Source organism: Ipomoea nil, unplaced genomic scaffold (genome assembly GCF_001879475.1).
Source record: "Ipomoea nil cultivar Tokyo-kokei standard unplaced genomic scaffold, Asagao_1.1 scaffold3195, whole genome shotgun sequence".
NCBI classification, from domain to species: Eukaryota; Viridiplantae; Streptophyta; class Magnoliopsida; order Solanales; family Convolvulaceae; genus Ipomoea; species Ipomoea nil.
Genome location: NW_017619623.1, coordinates 3,745,897 through 3,751,746, shown reverse-complemented (window position 1 = coordinate 3,751,746; position 5,850 = coordinate 3,745,897). Strand labels below are relative to the sequence as shown.

The following is a 5,850-nucleotide window of genomic DNA, read 5'->3' as shown; positions in this document are numbered from 1 at the left end:
AAAAAAAATAAAAAAAAAATAAAAAAAAGGTATCATTTTATATTATCTATCATCATCTATCACCTCCTCACTATATCTCTTAGATTTATTTCTTTTGTTCATATTGGTGCTCTGGATGTCATTATATTAGGATCAATCGTTTTGATTTTTTGTTTTTATATGTTTAAAACGTTTATTCTCATTGTAGGGTCACACATAACCAAACATTAATATTGGTAATCATTTCAATTCCACCATACTACCAAACATGCAAAATATTTTCACCAAAAATCATTACTATTGTTGGATATCTGTTGGTAAAACCCGAATAATAATCCTACAGAAAGATTATTATTTGATGGAAGAAAAGGGAAGGAAAGGGGTGAAGAAATATGGCTCGTGTTTGGTGTTAGGTTTATAGCATGAGTCGAGCGACCACTCTTTCCTTAAAACCTTATTCGCTACCTCCTACAAGTGCTAGGAGCGTTATAACCTAGGTTTCCCAAGATAAAACGTGTTATGATTCAGTGTTTGAGCACCCAAACAAAGAACCCAACGAACTAGAGCAAAGCTTAGAACACAGTAGGCTAAGAAAGGAGTAAAATCATAGATTTTGGAGCTGAAAATATATTTTTCTGTGTTATTTCTTCCTTATAAAAATTCTGCTGCTACTACTACTTAGGAGAAGGTGGTGCAAATAGCATTTACCCTTTGGCATTTAAACCCATGTTCAAATCATTCAAAACACCATTGAAGGAGATTAATTCTGGAATTCAAAATTGGAATTAGTCTAAAATTAATTCTGTAACAACTGAATTAATTCTACCAACAGTCATTTGAACCGCTGGAATAAAGCCTTTTTCAGGCTCACTTTGGGATTCGATTTGCACCCCCCCCCCCCCCCCCCCCCCCGCGCGAAAGAGAGCATGTATGCTATATAATTCAATAAGCCTTAAAAGAGCTCTTGTATAAATAGTGGTGCAAATCTACTTCCCAAACCAATGTGGGACAAAAGCTTCACTTTTTCCCTTCATTTTCAAACTCAAATGGGTCTACTTTGAGAATCAATATCTTATTCACCCATTATCCGTTTTGAGCATACAATATACACTACAAGAATGTTAACATTTAGCGACGTTTTTTAAACGTCAATAAAAATAAAAATGCGTCGCCAAATGTCTTTACTGACGAAATAAATACGTCACCCGGACCGTCGGGTTAGCAACGTATGGAAAGGTATTACTGACGAAGTTAATTTTTCGTCACAAAATATTACAATTACTGACGTTTTTGCATAGTTTTGATAATGTCATGGAATACATACTTTTTGAAACGAAATATTAACAAAAACGTCGGTAATAGTTTGTAATGAAGTAAAATATTTCGACAACAAATGTGTCTTTACTAACGTTTTTCATACAATCATGCTTGTCATGAGTAAATTTAATTGGTGACGAAAAATGAATTTCGCCAATAAAATAACATTTACTAACGATTGTGTACATTATTATGCTATCATTACAAAAATTCATTAATGACTAAATAATAATTTGTCAATAAAAAGACATTTACTAACGTTTTTCCATTTCGTTGTCATCACAAGATTTTATTTTTTGAAAGCAAAAATAGCTGAGTACAGATTAATGAAGAAGAGCCGAAATAAAGTCAGGAGGGAGTGAGGGACAGTGTCCTAGTACAAAGAATTAGCCTGTCTAGAGACTAATTTAAATGAACAAGCACTAAATGAAGACTTAATTGCCAAACAATCAGTAATGATAATCCCAATATGAAACCGAGGTCTGGAGTTGGTAGCCGAGACATAGTGGTGTAGATTTGAACAATCCATGAAGAGGGCAACAATTGGCTCGCTATGGTCTTTTACCCAAGAAAGAGCCTCTTTGCATGCTAAGGATTCTGCCATCAACGCGTCTGTGCAAAACGGGAGGAGGCCATTTGTTGCTGCCACAAAGTTGCCGTCGGCGGAGCGAAAGATTGCACCGTAAGAAGTCGTGCCTGTAGACTGTGTGAAGCTAGCGTCAAAGAAGCAGTTGAGCCCATCTTCCCGTCACGGCTGCTGTAACGGCGAGGCGTTGGTGGATACTGCAACAGCACCCGACACACTGTTCCAGCTGGAGACAGCACCGAACGCAAGACTCCAGACTTGGCTTGGTCACTGCAAAGAAGCATTCCAGACAGGCAGACAACAGAGTTACACGCCTGCCAAATATGATAAAGAACAACTAGCACCTTAACAAAATTATCTATTGCTAACACACTCCTGGCAAGGTTTCAAAACATGAAGTCACACTTAGACTCAGAAAGAGTCATGCAATTGATAATTCTAATGTAAGAGTCATATAAATTTTCATATATATATATATATATATATATATATATATATATTTGCAATGGAGTAAATTCCATTTTTGGTCCTATTGCTATAGGGGCGTTTCCAATTTCAGTCCACTTTAATTTTTTTTTGCCACTTTACAATCACTGTTATTGAATGTGTTCCACTTTTAGTCTACCGTTAATATTTCCGTCAAGAGGCCGTATAATCAAAGGGTATTTTGGCCTTTTTATGTTTGTCTCTTCTCTTTTAATCCAGACGCTTCGTCCTCCTCCTCCGATATTCGAAGATGGCTCTTCGAACAACGAAAATGGGAAGCCAAAGCTACATCGTTTCGTTCGTTCCAATATGGGCCGACAAGGTTTCTTAGGTTTTGGGTTTAATGTTCTCATTTCTTTAGTCAAACATAGTCTTGGATGAGAAGAAAGGTCAAAATACTCCTAGATTACACGGCCTCTTGATGGAAATACTAATGGTGGAACTAAAAGTGGAACACATTCAATAATAGTGGTAAAAAAAATTAAGATAAACTAAAATTGGAAACGCCCCTATAACAGTAAGACCAAAAATGGAATTCCCTCATTTGCAATGTATACAATAAGCCTATAGAAGTATGAAGTATTGTCATTTTTTGTAAAATATACTTATAGCAGCAAGTATGAGATACCACATTAGTTATTACTAAATTTTTATTTTTTAATGTTTCAAAAACATGTTCATATTTATTAGTTTTTATTCATATTGACAAAAAACTGCTAATTAAGAAATTTTATAAGTACCTCCAACAAAATTTGCTTACCGAACCTTTTAAATTCATATTAAAGTTGGTGATAGGGATAATAGCTTCTTTAGCAGAAAGTCGGGTACTAAAGATGTTCCAACTCCTTCCAGCAATGATACAAAAGATGTTCCAACACCAAAAGTACTAAATAATACTGGTTTGTAGCTGGCTCAGAGCCCATTCTCATAGCTTTTGACTCCAAAAGTTCAAACTATGTCAAAAATTATACTCTACAAAATCCAATTAAAAAATAAAAAGCTATGAGTTGGTTTATTGCAACTATCAAAAGACCGAATACTTAAAAAAAATTAAATGAATAAAATCGTTAAGTTTAGTTGTGTATCTTACCTTGTAATTCACAAAAAAAAAAAAAATGGTTACCAAGATATGCAATTCTAAAATTCTTATGATGCATTAGAGTTAGAAGTTCAATTCAATAATTAATAATAGTAATTTTAATAATATATTGATACCAATCTGGTTGATCTCTCTGCAGCTAATGCAGCAAGTAATTGTTCATACTTTTCATATGGAAACTTTATCTTCAATTCTTGAACTTCATTCTTTAGTTGAATGTTTTCATCCATTATTGCTTTCATTTTCTCCTCAAGATGGGAATTGTTTGCTCGAGTAGATGTAGATGCCACGGGTTTCGGTCCATTCCCCATTCCTTTAATATATCCTGATCTTTTGCCCATTACTGCATCATAAACCGATCTAATTCAAGTAACACTGTAAACCAAAGATTGTTGCAGAAATATAAGATTTAAAGGACATTAACAAGAAGTACAATGTCATAATACATATGCACCATAAATAAGAGGCAGTTCTTTGATAAGAAAACAAAAATGGAAATAGTCAATTTCATTACCCATCTAAATGTCAATGCTGATCTAAGCAACATGCCAAGATTTCCTGGATCCTGCATCAACATTCCCATGATTATATAAATTGAATATGGAATTCTAGAAAGGTCATACTGAAACACAATCTATGATTCTATGGATATATTTTGATGCCATCTTATTCTAAGTGCTCCAGGACATATAAAAAGGTTTTCAATTCTAACTTCACTGACACAACTAACAGAGTGAACATAATTATTTGGGGACCTTTTCAGATGCCTTCAATTCACAGATGGGAACCAGCCAGCTACTACAATCATCCTCTCTAAAGTCATCACCAACACTATAAAAAGTTGAGGGAATCTGAATAGAGCACAATGAAAAGTGGAGTTGAGGGAATCCTATAGTAGTGTATAAGTTATCAAAAAATCAAGAATCAAGAGCATAATGATCATGAGGAGTTTGTTTTTTATTTCTCAATAATTTGTATGCAGACCATAATCAAATTTGTGCCAGACCATCACATGACTTGGTGGTGAAAACAAGCAAGCAAACCCACAAAAAGTATTTTGACAGCATAACAATGGCTGCAAAATTGATTAAAGAACATTTAGTTTTGAGCTTGAAAGCAAACACACACAAAATCAATTGAATAGATTCTATAGCTTTATAACATGTTTGAGAAAAACTAATTTCAAGCTCAATAGACAGATTCATAAAACGTCTTTAAAAAACACAAATTTTCTTAAGGAATAGCCAAAAAAAAAAAAACTTCAAACAAATAACTGAAATTGTGATTACATACAGATGTGTTGTTTCATACAACAATTATAGACAAAGATCTAATATAATAAAATGTAATTGTAGCAAACTTACCTCACAAAACTAAATTCCGATTTTATCCATAGGGGCTAGGGAAATCTCACAGATTATCTAAGCATGAAATAAATTTGGGCAAAAGCCCTAAGCCTATAACCTATGAAGAAACACTGCAACAATTTTCAGCATATGGATTGAAGCATTCTGCTCGAATATAGAGCAAAAATATAAAAACCAAAGCAAACAGACAAATACATTCGACTAATTGCACCAAAACAACAACAACAACAAAAATCGAAGCTTATAGGCCAAGAGCGATGAGGATGCAGGGAATATCACCGCGGTGAAGATTTGTAAGTTAGGGTTTATACTCACCTAGGCATATACAACCTCTTCTTCATTGTGTACGATTTTTGTTGATGTATTGCAACACTATGAAGCTGTTGAGTTCAATATGGTGAAGAGATGAGAACCTGCCTGAGATTTTGAGAATAGTTTACCGTGAAAGTGTCTGAGCTTTGAGAAAATTATGTGAGGATGAGGAATAAACGATAAATTGATTAATTTTTACAAATTATTATTTGTTTTAGTTATTATGAGTGGAGGGCACGGAATGAAATTTCTTTCCCGGCAAAATTATTTTTACTTTTAGCGACGATTTATTTCACAATATTTGTAAAACAAAAGTTTTGGTGGCATTTATTATATAACGTCGTCTATTCAATACTTTTGTCGATGAAAAAATAAAATTTCGTCAGTAAAAAGTACTGAAATATTAATTATTCATAACAATATAAATAGTGACGATATGCAATATAACTATCACAAAATGTGACGTTTAACGACGTTTTTATAACGTCGTTAAATCTTTCATCGTTAAATGCTAGATTTGTTGTAGTGGGGTATATATCAATCTCTTCGTCTCACTACGAAGAACCCGAATCCACTTTGACCCACCCAAATCGGAAGTGGACCCCACTGATATTTGTACCACAAAATAGCTACTTAAAATGCCAATTTTTGCTATTTTTTTCAACAATCCCCCACATGAATGAAAAATTGATTTTCAGGGTATT

At 33.8% G+C, this 5,850-nt stretch overlaps 1 long non-coding RNA gene across 1 annotated transcript; it reads right to left on the bottom strand.

The window, feature by feature from the left end:
* Nucleotides 1-3,981: 3,981 nt before the first annotated feature.
* LOC109168193 lies at nt 3,982-5,126 on the bottom strand. Its single transcript, XR_002052013.1, has 3 exons — nt 4,832-5,126; nt 4,246-4,356; nt 3,982-4,032 (listed from the first exon to the last, which is right to left on the bottom strand). It is a non-coding gene; the product is annotated as an uncharacterized LOC109168193 (long non-coding RNA).
* Between the last annotated feature and the right edge of the window lie 724 nt (nt 5,127-5,850).